Here is an 18830-nt window from a genome sequence, read left to right on the forward strand (position 1 = left end):
AGAACCTCAAGCAGGCTCCATGCCGTTAGCACAGACCCCAACATGGGGCTCGGACTCACAGACCGTGAGATCATGACATGAGACGAGACCAAGTCGGACACTTAACTGACCGAGCCACCCAGGTGCCCCCGGGGTGATATTCCAAAGGGCTGGCCGCGAGTCCTTGAGAAAGACATTTCCTGGCTGGTACACCTGGCAGAGGCTTTTACAAAGATTTACACCTCAAAAGGGTAGAGAAAGAATGTGCAATGACACATGTTCTGAAGTCAATGCTCTAAGCGAAGGGAGGTCGGGGCCCAGCCTCAGGAAGAGGCCTGTCTGAGGTTACGTCAATGGGAAAGGAACAATGTTAAGGCCCTCTTGCTCACGGGATTGAGACCCGGGAGACCAGACCCAAGAGTAGACATTAAATGCTGCCATCCAGGTGGAAAGCGCGAGGTTTCCAGCTAAAAGGGTGGCGGGGTTGGGGGGTGGAGTTTACCACGTGCAGCCGGAGTGGGTGCTGGGCGTCCTTCGGCAGCTCGGGCCTGCCAGAGCTCCGCCTGGGGAGGCAGGGTGGTGGGGGTCTACCGCTCCCCCGGGGACGAGGAAGAAAGGCAGCCAGTCCCCTGTGACCTTGAACTGATGGGTGTTCAGACGTGCTGAGTTCGAGGCCCCCCCGGATCCTGGGATGGAGACAGCCCAGCACTGATGGGTCCTGGCAGCCGGAAACGGAGGGGACTTGGACCTTTGTCGCGAGACCTTTATCATCAGAATGAGCCTCCACGCTCAGGATCCTGTTTGAGTGGAATTATTCTTTTTTTTTTTTTTTTTAAATTTTTTTTTTTTCAACGTTTTTTATTTATTTTTGGGACAGAGAGAGACAGAGCATGAACGGGGGAGGGGCAGAGAGAGAGGGAGACACAGAATCGGAAACAGGCTCCAGGCTCTGAGCCATCAGCCCAGAGCCCGACGCGGGGCTCGAACTCACGGACCGCGAGATCGTGACCTGGCTGAAGTCGGACGCTTAACCGACTGCGCCACCCAGGCGCCCCTGGAATTATTCTTAAAATAAGACCCTCTTCCACCCCAGAGTGTAAAATTCTCAACCGCTAGCATCACGCGCTAAGTAGGATGCGACATTTTATTGTGGTCAGTAAGCCTTTGGGGACTTTTGTGCTTTTGCGGAGAGTTGGCGCGATATGCTGCGTATCCGTCCGCAACGCCTCATCGTCCGTGTTGGGAAAAGGGGTTGGGAGACAGGGACTGTCTGTTCCCTGCCTGTCTCAGCGGCCCGGGGGTCATAAAAAAGTTGAAGTGTGCGATGTGTATTTTAAGTGCAGAATCAGATCAACTTACCCAAGTGGGAGTACAGCCAATTCACAGACGCGCTTAGTATTTACTACAATACTTTCAGATGAAGAAATAGAAAACTACTTTAACTCGAATAGTAAGAGTTCGATGGACTTTATTTATAAAGTGTCTGCGGAGGATGGCTGTCCAGTGTTCGATTTGAGAGCTTTGTAATATCCTTGGGGATAAGATTGGCAGCGACCAGAGCTCTGGTCACGCTCACGCTGAGCTGAATGTTGTGGGCACTCGCCCTGGAGAGGGGTAAGTGGGTGGCTTTTCATCGTGTCTCCCAGGAGGCTCTCAGGGTCTCTGCTACTCGCTGCTTTGGGCCCTTGTTACCTCCCCACATAATGTCCCTTTTCTATGTTTATTTGTGTCCTTCGCTAACATGGGCTCCTTTTCCAACTGTTCCAATCCCTTGCCTCTGGGGATCCATTGTCCCCCTTAGCCCAGTGACTCTCAAGGTGATGCCAATGGTGGTCTTCTGTCCCCGGGAGGCCCTGGGGCCAGTGCCACAGACCTGCCCGATTGGATTATGCTTTCCCGGACCCCAGGGATCGCCCAGCCCAGGCCTGGCAGTGGCCCTTCCATGTGGGAGAAGGAGACGCCTTCCTAGAGTGTGTGTGTGTGTGTGTGCGTGTGTGTGTGCGTGCGTGTGTGTGTCTGTGTGTGTGTGTGTGTATGTCATGGTAACTTGGAGGATAAAATTCTGAGTTTCCTAGATGCTAGTTTCCTTTTAACATGAAGGATATCTTCCCATAAGAGAATTGTTTAAAGCAGAGACTAAGAGACACAGGCAATAAATAGAACGAGGGTGAGATCCCAGGAGATCGTTTTATTGCCGGGGTTCAGCTGTGCTGAGTCGACCCTGCCGCAGGCTTGTGGGTCGCGTGAAGCCAGAACTTTCCTCTGCGGCTGAATCCACTACGAAATCCATCGTCCTGGTTTACGTCTGCAAGGGTCCGAGTGAGTGCAGCAACTTGCTTCCTAAATGATAACAATCGTTGTAGTGATAGGAATACCCGTGGGAATGCCGTGACGGCTATTTATAGGATGCTCACGGGGTACCGGGCAATGTGCCTGGTGATTTACAAGTGTGGCTTCATTTCATTTTCAAGAGGGGGCTTTCCAGATGAGAAAAACGAGGTCAGAGACTTTGCCAAGGCCGCAGTCCCAGTCAGCAGTGGTTCCAGAATCTGATATCCGCGTTCCAGGTTTTAAATGCCCGTCGACGTGTCTCCTTAAGGGTTGAGCCTGCTCCTTTTATGTACTCTGTCTCTCCACGGTGTTCTCACTGCCTCGAGATGACGAGTGAGCGCTGATTGGATGCGTGCACTTGGACAACGTCAGTAGACCTGTCCTGTCCATGAGACACTAGAAACCCTCGTCCTCGAGTCCTTTATTACGCACCAGGCGCTGTGCACATGCCTCACATCAGTCTGCTGATAGGAAGGCAGGATGGTTTGCATCTGGGGACGGACAGGACACCCGGGGCTTGGGGCCCGAGGTTACGTGGCCAGTAGGTGGCCGAGCTCTGGGCCTGCTCCTGCTGAAACTCTAGTTTTCTTGTCATGGGGACAGCTGCGGAGAGGAGAAACGGCCACCGGTTTTGAGCGCTCACTGCACATGTCACACTTGCTGTGTCGCGTATTGTCAGAATGTCCTGCAGAGCATCTGATCCCCACCTTGCAGGAGGGGAAGCTGAGGCTCCAGAGGTTCAGCCTCTGGCCCACGTTCCCACGGCAAGTGACTGGGGCCCCGGGGCTGCATTGTTATCCCGCCCCAGAGCAGGTGGCAGGTGTACCGTCCCCAGCAGAGGCTGGTGACCGTCATGTTGGCTTCTCGTCCTTGGGAAGGTGAGCGGTGGGAAGTCAGGAGGCAGGAGGGGGGCGCTGGCCATCCCCGGGGATGCCTGAGCTGACGGTCATTGTTCTGGGCATTGACCTTACACTGCAAGGAGTCAGGGTCTCGCGGGGAGGGGTCGCCCTCTGTCAAGGGGCACCTCCCGCTTCTCTGTGCCTCTGCAGCCCTCACCTGCCTCACCGCGCACTCACCTCACCCCTTGACTTGGGTATTGTGTCGTCGTCCTGTCCTCTGAAGTGTGCAGACCCTCAGTGTGGGTACCGCGTGGAGCCACAGCAGGACAGCCACCGCAGCCCCGCAGGACACGGGGAGGCAGGAGGGAAGGCCAGCGCCCTCACTCTCCACAGAAGCAGTGCTGAGGGTCTCCTTGCACTAGGCTGGTGAAATTCTCAGCAAAGTTAACTGTTTCCCTTTCCTAAGATTCATTTTTGTCATTTTAACGGTAATCGTTTAGGTGATTTTCATATTAAAAAAAAAAAAAAGATGCCATGGGGCTCCTGGGGGGCTCGGTCACTTAAGCATCTGACTCTTGGTCTCAGCTCAGGTCGTGATCTCACGGTTGGTGAGTTCGAGCCCCACATTGGGCTCTGTGCAGACAGCACGGAGCCTGTTTGGGATTCTCTCTCTCCTCTCTGCTCTTCCCCTACTTACCCTCATTTTCTCTCAAAGTAAATAAATAACAACAAAAAAAGATGCCTTACATAGAGGTTTGAACTCCTGTCTTTGGAATGGGAATGCTGACATTTTTCTTCTTGTCCTACTCCTGATTTAGCTCTGCAGCAGACATGTTAGCTTGTCACTGGATCAATGTCTTCATAACATCAATGGCATTAGAGGTCATGTAACGTAACAGTATTTGTTCAAACACCTCATGTTTACCAGTGCCTATTCTGGACGGGGCGATGCGCCATATGCTGCGTAGTTGTGAGTTAGCAACTACGTAGGGTTCCAGAAAGGCAAAATGCATGCCCCAGAGACGCCCGCTGGAGCCCGGTGAATGGACACTTGTGGCGCCTGTCCCATTGCAGGGGGACGGCTGCAGGGTGGGCGCGTGCAGGGCGGTCCTGACACAGGGCATCTCACCCTGGGCTCTCGCCACATTCGGGACCCATTATTCTCTGTTGCAGGGCGTCCTGGAGATCGCAGGATGTTTAGCAGTGCCTCTGGCCTCCACCCACGAGATGTCAGAACACACGCACAGTGGGGACAACCACAAACGTCTCCAGCCGTTGCGCAATGTCCCTTGGTGGTGAAGCTGCCCCCGGAGCCCTGCTCTCGGTCTGGTGGCTCTGCAAAAAGGGTTTTCTAGATTGACAACGAGGTGACCTCGTCCTGGTGAGTGACTGGTGGCTGGTCTATAAATAAAACCGATTTGTTGCTTCGCCAAGCGCCAAGCTCGGAAGCCGTGGGGTTGAAGCTGCCGTCTGTGGAATTAAGATCGGATGTCTCGCGTCGGGATCCCCCAAGCAGGGCGAGGTGTGGCTGCCATGGCGATTCGGCTCAGGGGCCCTTGGGACGGAAAAGGAGAGCCATCGCTCCTGAGGCACCAGCATCTTCACACCAGGACTAGGTGTTGCTGGAGGGAGACTGGTTCTAATTAGAGGAGAGGGTCATGTGTCGAACGTTCAACCAGCACAAGGCAGGCAGAGAGCTGGAGGGGAAGATCTTACCGAGTCAGGCCCGCCTTTACCGTTAGAGTCAACACAGGCAGGTAGTGGAATTTCATCGTAATTGTCTCAAAACTGGGTCACTTACTCTCTTTTGACCTATAAGTTGGACATGCTCATATTTGGTTCATAGCGTTCCGGGGGGACCTTAATGAGCTAATGCACGTGGCAAGTTCTCAGTAAATATCACCTGTTAAATAAAGCTAATACCGATAATGGAAGTAAGTAGTGATTAATACTATATGGTCGCTGATAACAGTAAGGGCGTCCCCTGTAAATTAGACAGGTATGTAAAGTGTGTTTATCTAAATGGAGAAACTGAGGCTCGAAGAGTGAAATATTTTGCTCAAGTTTACCTGAGTGGTCGCCGTCTGCACCCGAACCCATGTCCCCCAATTCTAGGCCCAAGGCTCCTTCTGGGGCATCACTCACTCACAAAGGAATATGCACAAAACAAATCCAGACGGTGGCCACCTCCAGACCTGCGGAGCGGGAGCCCCCGAGGACGGGGCCTGGGTCTTCGGTCAGCGGTCAGCGCCCTGACCCGCTGCCACGGCTCTTGTCCAGCTGGCCTGGCATCTGTGGCTGGTGTTTGGAGGCGGGACCGGGCACGCCACACCATCGGCCGGGCATGAACACCCACAGTCCTTGCTACCAGGACTTCCTCCTTGCTTTCGAACTTTTGTATCTTCCCCTGGTTATATCTTCCCCTGGTTCTACCTTCCCCTGGTTATATCTTCCCCTGGTTATATCTTCCCCCGGCCTTTAAGGCCACTTACTCACATGCTGGGCTCTGCAGCGACGCTTGATGTGTTGGGGAACCCACAGGACTTGCTGACGGACGCAGGGGTGAAGGAAAGAGACATCGCATGTATTTCTGGACGTGTTTGTCGTCTAATTGAAATAGCACACTTCTGATTCTCTTCCCGGTTCATATGTCTTCATAATCGGAATCCGGGGATGCAGGCTTTCGGGGCAGCGCTCCAGCTACGAAGTGTGAGGATGCCAGCCTCAAGCCCCCTTTGAAGAAGCCCTTGTGAGGGTTTCAGATGTAATCATCTGATTATCTTCCATTTAAGCTGCCTTTCAATAGACCATTGTCTCCAGGCGGCCATGTGGGCTTCTCTTAATCATCTCTTCTTGTGATGGCTGATTTCTAACAACTGCTTAGGCCGTGGGCACTTCGCACAAGTTCCACAGCTAAGTGATCATGCTCCCGATTGCTAACATACTTTAGTCCCCTTAACGTCTCTGCTGGTTGCATTTCTAGTAGGGATCAGCAAGGGGGAATTCATTATAGTAAACGTATGCAGCCTATCATGCATTAGTCTATTTATTTTAATGACAGTGTTCTTCGCGTGCGGTTAAAAAAAAAAATCTTTGTTTCAGCTTGAAAGCGAGGGCGCTGGAAAGAAACAAGCTTGAAGCCTCTGACCAGGCTCTCAGCTTCTCCTTCACTAGCAGACCTCAGCCGTTGTCATTACCAGTGTCTGCTCTCAGTTCCTGGATTGGCTAGACACCACAGAGGAGGGCTCTGATAAATGAAACTCAGAATTTATAAAACACTCCTGAGTCGTCTGCAGGGAGCTAAGGGTGGAAGCCGGTGGACCAGCTAGAATATTATTACAATAAACGAGATCAGGGATGTTGGTGGCTTGGCCACGGTGAAATCCAGCTCATGAGGGTCCTAGAGATATTCAAATCATCCCAGCGTAAGATAAGGAGACTGGAAGTCCAAACGAAACACTTAAAAGGGTCTAGTTATGAGTCTAGTGATTGCCCATTGTTAATCACTTGCACAAAAGGCAACAGTTGTCAAGGTACTTCATTGTCTATTTGGAGCTAAATGTACTAAGTGGGAGATGCTTCGCAGATGGCAATGTTGAGAAATTCCTGACTTTTAGCTCTGTTTAGAGATACTAGGATGGGACAGATACCAAACTAGGTCTGCACATCATAAAATGCCAGATGACACTCGGGCGTCAATTACAGGGACAATGTCATCTACAAAACAAGATGTGTACAAACAGCAATCTCTTCCCAGTTCCCAGGAATCTAGATATTCTTCGGTTACTCCCATGGTCGTAACTCAACGACACGTAGACTCCTGTTAATGTTTTTTGGGGAATGTTTTCCTATCAAAATCCACTATACTTAGCGGTGCTGTTGTGAGTACAGTTAGAATCTCTAGGACATTGTTCATGTCTGTTTGTCCACCAGCATGAAAACGAGAGTCCTAATGCTTTGAAATGTCTCTCGCTACAGATACCAAATTATGATGGAGTGCCGCGGCAGAATGTTGTGATCTCTTGACTTGTCCCATGAACTCTACAGGCTTCTAGTTGACCTATCATAGTTAGCGTGGCTAAAGGCAGACAGTAGACAAATGGGAGAGGAATTCAAGTCTTCATATGAGTTAGCCATCCAAAATTACACTTGTAACCAGTGAACAATAACCATGTGCATGCATAAAAAAGTCCATCATTTAGGGGCACCTGGGTGGCTCTCAGTTGGTTAAGCATCCGACTTCGGCTCAGGTCATGATCTCACAGCTCGTGAGTTCGAGACCCGCGTGGGGCTCTGTCCTGACAGCTCAGAGCCTGAAGCCTGCTTCGGATTCTGTGTCTCCCTCTCTCTCTGCCCCTCCCCTACTCATGCTCTGTCTCTCTCTGTCATTCAAAAATAAATAAACATTAAAAAAAAAAAGTCCATCATTTATCCTGTGCAGGTGCAGAGGGCTCATCTGGGAATCGTTACCTCGAAGGCATGGACTAGTCACCGATAATCTCTAGCAGCACAGAACCCACCGCACTGTTAAAAAGACTACAAAAACGTCTTACATGCCAAGCTGCTTGGCATCATCCGCCATGGCCTTCTTCTCATGGGGAGGGACTTCAGACTCCTGGAGAATAGAGTATACACCAAGCTGGTTCTTCTTTCACCTCATTCCATCCCAAATTGGCCATTGCAGGTTTTTTTTTCAGGTACCTATAACACATAAATCTATACATCCTAATACACTGTGGTGTCTCACATGGGGCTGAGTTATTCTCAGGTGAATTTGAGGAATCTATAAGAAAACCATTAGGCAGCCATGATCAAGCCTCATTAATCACAAAACAATCATCCAGCTAAATGAGAACTTGAAGACCATCAGGGTAACCCGAAACAGAAAGTTCCGGAAAATAATAATGATGGAAATAAAATAACAACGCTATGTATAATGAAGTAGCAGTGATAATTATTGTTATTCTACAAAAGCCTCTAATAAGTTTCTCGTCTCTCATTGTGTCATTTCACGCTCAATATGAAAATCCAGCGCTCTGGGCCTTTTGATGAGAAAATGTTCCATTGTTTCAATCAAGACCACGTGAAAATTTATGAGGTCAACTGAAATGAATTTCAGACGTTCCTTCCCCTTTCTCCATCTTGTCTTGGCTCATTTCCATCGCAAACATGCGCGTTTGCCAAGAACCCCCATACCCTCAGCAGCTTTCTTCTGGGGTCAGTCCGCCTTTCCTGGATCCCTTGACCGTTCGTGTGATGCAGAATGGTCATCGTTCCTGCATCATCATTCCTGGTCATCGTTGTGTTCTGGCCCAGGCATCGGCTGCAGCAGGGTCACCTGGTGTCCTTATCACAGCACAGTGGAAAGCGTAGTCAGCCCCGAGAGGGCACAGAGGAGGCTGGCTGTTGTGTGAGCTGGAGGGTGGGGGAGATGGCTTAGGCTTAGTGTTCACCTCCTTCCCGTTGTTTTTGAGTTTCTGCAGGTGCTCCCATACGTATCTTCAAAGTTGCTATATGTTATTTGACTTTTGACTCACGTATAAATCCTTTGAAGGGGAGCCCCGATAAATACATACATATACATATATATGTATGTGTATATGTGTGTGTGTATACACAGGCGTGTATACAACCACACGTATGTATTATATGCGTACGTGTGTATGGGCATACGTTATTCTATGCCTATGACGACTCCCGTTAAAGATATTTCTTACGGTAATCTATGGCATTAAACCCTTTTCTAAATGCATAGACTTTCACAAGATAATCATGTTCAGTGAGCATTTGCTGTAACAAGTGTATCAACAGGCTGTTTGCAGGTAGTGACCTCTTTTCTCTACGCTTCAGCGCCCGGCAGAATTTTCCTGATCGTGGGCAAATGAGACGGCTTCTCCGGGACTCAGTTTTGTCATCTGAGAGAGGAGGACGTCCATCCGGGTGCTCAGTTAGATGCCTCACGGCTCTAACACTGTGATTCTATCACGTTCCGCGGTCCGTCCTGTGCAGCGGCCCCCGACACCTGGCATCCAGAACGCCTCACCCTCCTCAGGGGAAGCTTACACGGCCAGCGCTTCATCTCAACTAAGTCTGGAAGGGAGGATTTCTCAGTGTTTGCCTCTTAATGTTACTAATTCTTGTAAATTTACTGCTTAGGGGACGTGAATTTGCAGCTGTCAGTGTCTTTCATTGACATCACTCGAAAGTCCTCATAATGATCGGTGGTTGGTCCGCAATTAAGTTTGAGGGGAAAAAAAAAAAAAACCTCTGGAAATAATCACTTTCTGCTGAATATTTGGGCTAATTTGGCCCGTCTTGTATCGTTTTTTTTCTTCTAAATTAACTAAGAATAAGAAAAATATGCAATTTTATCTTTATCTATGTTTTCTCTGATGCTCTGCTTTTTTAAACATATTTTCTGACCTCTGTCATTTTCCCTCCGTGCAAAGAAGTTCTGCTGGAAATGAATTCCCTCGGTTCCTACGTGTCTGAGAAAGCCTTTATTTCTCCTTCATCATTGAAGGGTAAGTTTTCTGGATTCAGAATTCCAGGTTAGTAGGTGTTTCCTTCCAACGCTCTCGGTATTTCGCTCCGCTCTCCTCCGCCCGCATGGTTTCTGGCGGGAACCTGCCGAGATCGTCCCTGTCCGTCTACAGGCACAGCATTTTTTCCCTCTGGCATTTTTCAAGGTCTTCTCATTTGAATGTGGTATGCCCAAGTGTCGGGGTTTTATTTTTCTGTTTTGGCATTTGTCCTCCGGGGTATCTCTGTGCTTCTGGATCTGCAGTTTGGTGTCTGTCATTGACTTTGGAAAGCCTGTGAACATGGAGTCGGTAAACAGTTGGGACAATTGCAGCTCGTGGGCTGTACAAGCCAGCAGCAGCACCCCCGGACCCTGTCTAGAAATTAATATTAATAGAGCTTAAAATACGCCCTTCATCACACTCACAACGTCCCTACTGAGGCAAGTCTATCTTAGGAAACTTCAAACATTTCTTCTGCGCGGTCCTTTCTTCCTTTCTGGTTTCTAATTACATGCATGCTACACCTTTTAAAATCATCCTCCAGTGCTTGGCTGTTATGCTGTGTTAAAGAAAAAGTTCGTTTTTACTCCCTTTTCCTCTTTGCCTTTCAGTTTGGGAAGTTTCTATCGACCAATTCTGAAGCTCACTGCGTTTTTTCTTGGCTGTGTCTGGCCTACGGGTGAACCCGTGGAAGACGTTCATGACGTCCATTGCTCCGTCTTGATTCTTTCGTAGAATTTCGATTTCTCTGTTTACATAACCCACATGTTCTTGTTTGTTGCTTACTTTCTCCTTTAGAGCCCTTAACATAGCAATCATAGTGGGGCCCCTGGGTGGCCGAGTCGGTTAAGCGTTGGACTTCGGCTTATCTTGCGGTCTGTGAGTTCGAGCCCCGCATCGGGCCCTGGGCTGACAGCTCGGAGCCTGGAGCCTGCTTTGGATTCTGTGTCTCCTGCCCTCTCTGTCCCTCCCCTGCTCGCACTCTCTCTCTCTAAAAAATACACACACATTAGAAAGAATTAAAAAAAAAAAAACCAACATATTAATTGTAGATGTTTTACAGTTCCCGTCTGAAAATCCCCATGTCTCTGCTGGATTTGAGTCTGGCCCTGAGGATCGTCTCTTCAGATTATGCTCCTTCCTTTTAGTGCCTTGTAGTTTTTTTGTCGAGAGCTGGACGTGATGTACTGGCCGTGGGGATGGAGGTAAATAGGCCTATGGGGCGAGGTCTTCGGCTCCTCTGCTCTCATGTTTGCTGTGGCCGTCAGTGCAGAGCCATCAGCTGCGTCGGACCCTGGTTTCCTCTGCTCTCTGACTCTCGGCCTCCCCAAGCCCTCCTCATGCAGGGAGCCCTCCAGGTGGCCCTGCAGCCAGAACTCGCTGGTCCCACGTTGGGGCGTTGCTGCTGTGGAGGTGGGGAGGGTGGGGGTGGTCTGTGGTGTGTATTGGGCCTGTGTCCTGGGCTGTGACCGTCATCAGTGGCGCTCAGTGCCCCCCGCCCCTTTAGGAGGGGCTGGGGTGTCCTTCCCCTGGAGACAGGAGGCTCTGGTAAGGTCTCTCTGCCTGGAAAATGCACCTTTGTCAGGAGGATGCTCTGAGTCTATTTTAACAAACTTTTTTTTTTTTTTTAATTAAAACAACTTTGGAGAGCAGTTTTATGTTCACAACACAATTGAGGGGAAGGTGCAGAGGTTTTCCATTTACTCTCTGCCCCCCCAACATGCACAGCCTCCCCCGTAATCAGCACCCCCGGGGGCCCCCAAACCCCCCTTCCTCTATCACCATCACCCCGTGTCCACGGCTTACACGAGGGCCGCTCTGGGCGACCTGCGTTCCGTGGGTTTGGACGAATGCCTAACGAGGTGCATCCACTGTCATGGCATCGTGACAATCGCCCTGAATTCCTCTGTGCTCTGCCTAGTTACCCCTCCCCCTAACCCACCCCCTGACACCCACCCATCTTTTCATTGTCGCCACGGTTCTGCCTCTCCCCAGATGTCATGTAGTCGGAACCCACGGCACACAGCCTTTTGAGACTGGCCTCTTTCACTCAGTCACATGTGCTGAAGGTTCCTCGGTGTCTTTTTGGCTGCCTCCTGGTTTTGTCATCTGACCGCTGGTGGTTCTGGGAGCCCAGGACTCGAGAGCGCCTGCTGCTGCCCACGGACGAGGTGCAGGGCTGGTGTGACTGGGCTCCCGCGGGGGGTGGGACTGGTGATGGGGCGGCTGAGGCGGCCGCGGTTACGTGCACATTTCGATAGCACAGCTTCACCACCCTCTCTCTCTCTCTCTCTCTCTCTCTGCGTGTTCTACCAGATTGGATATTTTTAAGCTCTAAGTCTGTGCTGGTGCAGAAAGCCATGTGCTCGGCTTATTATGCTGTTTGGGGTTTGGATATTACTCATGCGTAAAAGCCAGGAGTTCACGGTGAATTAGTCATGCTGTTTTAGCCTTTGCCTTTACTATGACTCAGAAGCGGACAAAAATACGCAGTGTCCATGGGAACAGGGTAGCCCTGCTTCTTTCTCCCTTTTGCCCCTTTTCTATTTCTTGCTTTGTAGCCCGTGTCGCAAGGAATCGGCTAGAAAGTTTATGGGCGAAAAGCAGAGCGTCTCAACCACGGCATTTTGTTTTGGATGTTTGGGGCTGGAGAATTCTTGTTGGGCAGGGGGCTGTCGGTGCACTGAAGGGTGGTTACCCTCCTACCCCCCCCCACCCCCGCCCGACAACAGCCGTCCTCTGGGAGGACAGACCCACCCCCAGGGAGAACCACCTGGGTTCTAAGTGATCTAAGTGATCTTCCCGGCTGCCTGAAGAGAAAAACATACTCACCATCTCTGCCCAACCGGGTGTTTCCTAAGCCCCCAAACAAGGTGCACAGAGGCCTGTAACGCACACCTACTGTGTGTTACTCGGCGGCAGACTGCGTTTCTTCCCTGTTTGCCTCTCCTGGGACCTGTTTCCTGCCTCTGGGAAGCGAGAAGGGGAGGGCCAGTGAGTGTCCTGGGAGTTGGGGGGACCAGCGTCCCGCCGGGGACCAATCCCCCTGCAAACACCAGGCCTTTCTTGCTGCCTGCAGACGCTCTGACAGTCTGGCTGTGCCCGTGTCTTCTGGTTTGTCCCCCACCTTCCGTCTTCTTCATGTTGGGTGATTTGCAGGAACAGGTATCTCCAGTTTTGTTGAAGGTGCAGTTTGGGTTTATTTTCTCTCTCTCTCTCTTTTTTTTTTTTTAATGTTTATTCATTTTTTGATAGAGAGAGAGACAGAGCATGAGCAGGGGAGGGGCAGAGAGAGAGAATGGGGGAGACAGAATCCCAAGCAGGCTCCAGGCCCCTAACCGACAGCACAGAGCCCGACGCGGGGCTCGAACTCACGGATCATGAGATCATGACCTGAGTAGAAGCCAGATGCTCAACCGACTGAGCCACCCAGGAGCCCTTATTTTCTTGTTTTTATTACATTGGGCACATTTCTGCCAAAGGAAGCCTGGAGAGGCCTGATGGGATCAGCGAGGAGTGCGAGTGGGGGCAGGGACAGCAGCGCGTGGGGCAAGACCACCGCCCAGGGTGCCCGGCAGCCGGCTCAGCACCCACGTGGGCGCTTCCCAAGGAATTTCCTCTACTGCCGAAATGGAAATCTCTGTTTTTGAACTCATGAAACTTAATTTTTGCTTGCTTGTTCAAAAGGTGCCTTTCCCAAATGGAAATCATTTGTTGAAAGCCACACCTGTAAATACCGGTCCTGAATGGCATCTGTTCTGGGCACAGGATCACAAAGTCAGAGTTTCTTCTGTCTGGAAGGAATGGTTCAGGGGTTGCCGATGTGTTTTCCGTGTGCGCCTGCAGGGCCGATGGGCTCCAGGCCCCGGTGGGGGCAGTGCGCCCGGCACCAGAGGGAGGACCTCAGCGTGGGTGGGAGCCGCGGCTCAAAGCTTTGCCGGGAGGTACGTGGCTCTGCTCTCCGGCTTCTTAAAAGCTGGTCCTGGAACTGCTCCGTTCCTCTTGTCCCCTCCTGATCGGGGGACGGCCTTTGTGAACATCCTGCCTCGGAGAGTGTGACGTCCTTCTTCATCGGAGCAAAGGCAGACGTGGGGAGCAAGGCTGGCATTAAGCGGCTCTCGGTATGAAGCCGGGGCAGAAATCGGGGGCTCCACGGTCCCCCATCCCGAGTAAAAGTCAGAATTTTCTCAGCCTGTTGTCTGAGACCGGGGTCCAGCCTTGCTGGGCCTCCAGTGAGTCTGGACACACTTAACTGACTGTCGCCCCAGAAACGGGCGAGGGAGGGGGCGTCCCAGGTGGGGAGAGGCCTCGGGCAGGTGTGGCCGCAGAGCTGGTGCTAGCGAACCTTCCTCGCCAATGACGTGCTCCAGCTGGGGCTTCTCGGCAGAGGGGACACCGTGCCACAGAGCCTTTCCGTCTAGGAGCCTGGGACGCACCTGCTTTGGGAACGCACCTGGGCTGCAGACCAGCCGGCCCGCCCACTCCCTCTGCGGGCCGGCCAGCCTGGGTGACAGGGAGCTTTGAACACAGAAGCATTAGGCCACATCCTGACATTGGTGATGTCTTGGCTGCATTAACTGTGAGTGAATTTTAACCAGATTTTCCCACTGATGCTCGACCTGCCTCGTTTGGAAGGGGAGACAGACGGGTAACCTCTCGCTGCGTCACGTGCTGGGGATGGCAGCAAGCTCCCCGGCCGCTCACGGCCGTGGTGCCACGCTGGGTGGTGTTTCTCACGCCCGACGGGCCGGCCCTGACACGGTGTGGTGTGAGAGCCTGTCCTCGCCGAGACCCGCCACCACGCCTGCTGGAAACAAGCGGTCTGTGTCGAGTGCCTTTGGTAACAGGCAGACTTTTCCAGTCTAAGAACGACAGAAGCACTTTGTGCGCTGGGACTGGGGTTACGCTGCGGAAGCCAGGAGAGCGCCTGTGACCCGTCTGAAGATCTCAGGAAGTAGATTGATAGACAGGAAGACGCTGTCGGCATGAGAGCTGGTGATTTCATGATGATTTTCTGTCCCTCCTGGTTCAGAGAACTCAGGCGTGCTCACGCACAGCCCGGGGGGAGCCCTGTGTTGGCCTGCTCACGGCGGTCTCTGCTGCGGGAGGTCGTGCCTGGCATCTGGCAGGAGCGGTCGCACGGGTGACGGAAGGGACGTAACTCGCGTCTGCCGACCTGTGATGCGGGCACTGACTCTTCCCGCGGATACCTGGACGGACCAGGGCGTTCCCAGCACAGTACTCCCTCGCCAGGCTTCGCAGAGGCTCCGAGGGGCGCAGCGCTCCGTCCCCTCTCGGCCAGTGCTGGCCCGGCCCCGCCCGCTCTTTTTCCAGAGGACCGCTCTGTCCGGCGTTACCCTTCGGTGAGCCACTGTCATCTACAGCCCGGGGCGGGGGGTCCTGGGAGCCCGTGTCTACCTGTGTCCTCGAACCCACGCTTTTCCCCTGCTAATTAACGTTCTACAACATAGACAGATGAGTCTTATAGGCCCCCCGCCGTCCGAGCCCTCCAGCACGTTCCCGTCGGTGCTGGGGTGCGGAGCAACCCCCACAACACCCGCCACGCCTGCCTGGCCTGGCCACCCTCCTCCCACAGCCCTGCTCTGTCAGCCCCGCTCCCTCCTGCCCTGCACTGCCCCTTCCTGCCTCCCCCTCCCACCACTCTGCCCCCCTCCCTTCTCTCCGTGCCTCTGCTTGACCCCTGCACTCTGATATTAGACCCAACATCACTCCTCAGAGACAGTGTCCCCAGGCCTCCAGGCCCTCGGTCACATTCCCTTACCTCACCGTGCGCTTTTCAGAGGCCAGATCATAATTTGAAATTACAGATCGATTCTATCATCATTTGACGGGATCGCTCTCTCTCCCCCTGCATTCCACGGGCACGTCCATCGGGGCAGGGACCACCTCCTGTTCCCGCCATGACTACGGAGTTTCCGCCGTGGGTCAGCCACGTCCACCTTGTCCAGTAGGGAAGCCGCCGGCCACAGCTGGTTTTTTAAATCCAACAAAAATAAAATGAAATGAACAACTCAGTTCGCAGTCGCCCTGGGCGCATTTCAGGTGCCCACCACCCGTCAGCCCATTGCCACAGTGTTGGGTCCGGCAGAATTGCACGGTGCCGTGCCAGGTGGCGGCGGTCCGGACCCGACGAACGTCCGGTGAGCCGGAAAGTCCTGCCTCCGTGGCCTGGACTCTCTGACGGTCTCCTTGGTGGCAGGTCTGCTGGCCCTACCCAGAGCCGGCGCTCACCAAGTATGCGGGGAAGGAATGAACTAAGAGACGATGTTCCTGCAAGGTCAGGGCTAGGACGTTACCCAGCACGAACATAAACAGGGAATTCATCCTAATACGTCACGTGCCTGCCAAGAACCGCATGAGCATTCAGCAAGCCTATCTCAGTAACGATTTGCTATGGGCTCTATTTTCTGAGCTCGCTGGATAGAAAAATAAACAGCGAGGAACCGGAGACAGTTCGGTGGCCCCTCCAAGCTTCCTGATAGGCACAGAAGGTCTCTTGTGTCTTGTTTCTCTCTGAGTGAGGGTTCATCTTAAGCTTAAATAAATACTATCAACCCTTCTCTGAGGAAAAAGAAAGCTGAGAACGGAAAATGCGGGTAGAGAAAGTGAACGGTGGCCTTTGCTTGTGTGATGATGCTCTCTTTCTCCATTTTCGTCTTTGCAAATCTATTGTGTCTTTCAGGAAAAACGAGGCTGGCAGTCACCGTCCACGTCCTCCGGTGTTTTCTTTGCTTCTCGGACCTGAAGGAGTAGATCTGGGAGGTGGTCGCCTCTGACTTACCTGTAACCGGAGGGCACGATGAGCCGGTCACGTGGGGGGCTCTGGGTGGACCAGCTGGCGACCTACATGCTCCTGGTAGCCAGCAGCGTGGGGGGAGGATTCAGCGCTACCAGCAGGTGGCGCTCCTGTTCAACCTGCACGCGGTGCTCAGGAGCCACCAGAGTCCCCACCCGGCTCACCTGGCCCAACCCAGGGCTCCCCTGCGAGAGCGGGGTCAGCGTGAACTCCTGGAGGGTGCCCTGGGCTCTGAGTAGAAACATGCCACCCTTGTGGAAACATACTTCCGATAGTTGCACGAAAGTAAAATCCTGGCCTTCGTATGACGAGTGATTCTGGGCTGAGGCCTGGAAATTTCGGGTGTTGCATTAAGGGGAGCCCTGGGCCGGGTGGCAGCAGAGGACGGGGAAGCAGGGCGCCCATCAGCCCCTCCTGCCACCACCTTTTCTGCCCTGTTGAAGACCCAGGGGGCAGAGGGTCCTGGGGAGTGACCTGTGGGCTAGCAGTGGGGTCTCCCTCCCAGATGGCAGGGTTGACGCGCTGCCTGGTCTGGGGGCTTAGCACTCCTCCCTTCGCCACCCAACTGGAAGCCGGTGTGCTCTCTGTCTCACTGGGGACCCCCTCACTGGGCAGCAGCCCGTCTCCGCCCCACGCCTGTGTAACGCCGTGGCCCGTGGTGCTCTCTGTCCGGGCTGCATGACTCCTGACATCAGTGCAAACAGCCCTCAGCTTGCCCACCAGCCTTGCCTGTGGCTGGGTCACTCGCCAGTCTCTGCCTGCGGCCGGTGGGACTTCGCGTGGGGCGTCGTTGCCCCTCGCACTTCAACCCGCATAGGTGTACGTCACAAATAACACGCGCAGGGGCTCATGTGGGTAATCGTGAGCAACACTGCACACTTGCCTGACTCTGTTACACGATCTAAGGAGTGGAAGACGGTTGTTGGGTGTGATGAGGAAGTTTACACGTCAACTCGGCTGGCTGGGCCACAGGGGCCAGACGTCTGGTTAAACGTGATTTCTGGGTGCGTCTGTGGGGGTGTTTCTGGAAGGGATGGGCATGTGAGAGAGTTCAGGGGGGTGAAGCAGACGGCCCTCCCCCGTGTGGGCGGGAGGCGTCCAGTCTACCCAACCCCAAAGGACGGAAAGGCAGAGAAGGCAGAGCTAGCTAGAGGGGCTGTGGGTGTCCTGCCCTCCGTCTCCCACTCTCAGGACGCAAGCAACGGCTGGCCTTCTTGGGCGTCCAGCTTGCAGGCGGCTGATGGCCGATCTCAGCCTTGGGAATAGATAGTGCGGGCCATCCCTCACAATAAATGTCTCTATACACACACACACACACACACACACACACACACACACACACCCCTCTCTTGGTTGTTTCCCTGGGAACCCTAACACAATGGTTTAAGGAAAAAAAAAAGATTTCCCCCTGGAGTCAAGGATCCTTCATGAAAGGTGGGTCATCCAGTCTGCAGGTTGAAGTGCACGATGGCCACTTGCTTTGCCAGAGCTGTTCCTTTGTGTTTTTTGTTGAAGACTCCATATTAAAACTGTGGAGGAGAGATCAATGTCCTGCACAACATGCCCAGATACAGGCTCAAAGGGATGAAAGTTAGAAACTTCCAATGGAAAATTGCTTTGAAACATATCATAAAAATCTGCTTAACATTAGGCCAGGGGAATGCTGTGTATTACAAACTAATTTTGCAAATGACATTTCAAGGATATCATTTTAACCTAGTTTAAGTGCATTCCATTGTGATTCTCTACATACTGCTTGTGAATAAAAATCCAATTACTGTAGCTAGGCAAATTAAAATTTTTTCTGAATGCAGTAATCTTTTCTTCCTTCCTTCCTGAGCTTGCCAAAGAATATTGCTTGATCTTATAGAAGGCAAAGGCCCATGTAGGCAATCATTTTGGAGGGTCTGAAATGACTTTCCTGTTCTTGTGAATTTCGCTGAACTGTGTCTTGATGGGTAAAGGCACTCCCTCTTGTAACAGCTACAGATCGGAGTTGACGATGGAGAGGTCGGTGCTGCCCGGTCCATAACTGCTCCTTTGGATTAACTTTGTTGCCATCAAGTGGTGACAAAAAGTCACGCTTGATCAATCTGGACCATTTAGTTGAGCTGGACACCAGAAATTCGTTATACTCATTGTAAATTTCCAAGCCCTTCAATTATGTTTTTTTAAAGAAATTCATGTTGATTTCAAATTGAACTCTAACTGGGTATTATCTGTGTAGGAATCTACAAAGTTGCCTCTTCTTTCCACTGCATTTTATAGCTTATTGGCTTTGTCTGTTTTTTCCCTCAGGGACTATACTTTCCCCTGCTTCTGGCTGTTTGGTTCGACCCA

The 18830-nt window shown here is 52.3% G+C and overlaps 2 long non-coding RNA genes across 2 annotated transcripts in view; both read left to right on the top strand.

The window, feature by feature from the left end:
* Positions 1-4403, top strand: part of LOC147575708 (uncharacterized) — a 37127-nt gene extending 32724 nt beyond the window's left edge. The window contains exon 3 of the long non-coding RNA XR_015242671.1: positions 4323-4403. This is a non-coding gene — a long non-coding RNA (uncharacterized LOC147575708). The remainder of the gene's footprint in view (positions 1-4322) is intronic.
* A 29-nt stretch (positions 4404-4432) lies between these two features.
* The window catches only part of LOC147575709 (uncharacterized), a 32014-nt gene continuing 17616 nt past the window's right edge, over positions 4433-18830 (top strand). Inside the window, exons 1-3 of the long non-coding RNA XR_015242675.1 lie at positions 4433-4530; positions 9000-9237; positions 9599-9673. This is a non-coding gene — a long non-coding RNA (uncharacterized LOC147575709). The remainder of the gene's footprint in view (positions 4531-8999; positions 9238-9598; positions 9674-18830) is intronic.

The sequence above is a fragment of the Puma concolor genome, chromosome D3, assembly GCF_028749965.1.
Source record: "Puma concolor isolate L17-30 chromosome D3, mPumCon1.1.hap2, whole genome shotgun sequence".
NCBI lineage: Eukaryota > Metazoa > Chordata > Mammalia > Carnivora > Felidae > Puma > Puma concolor.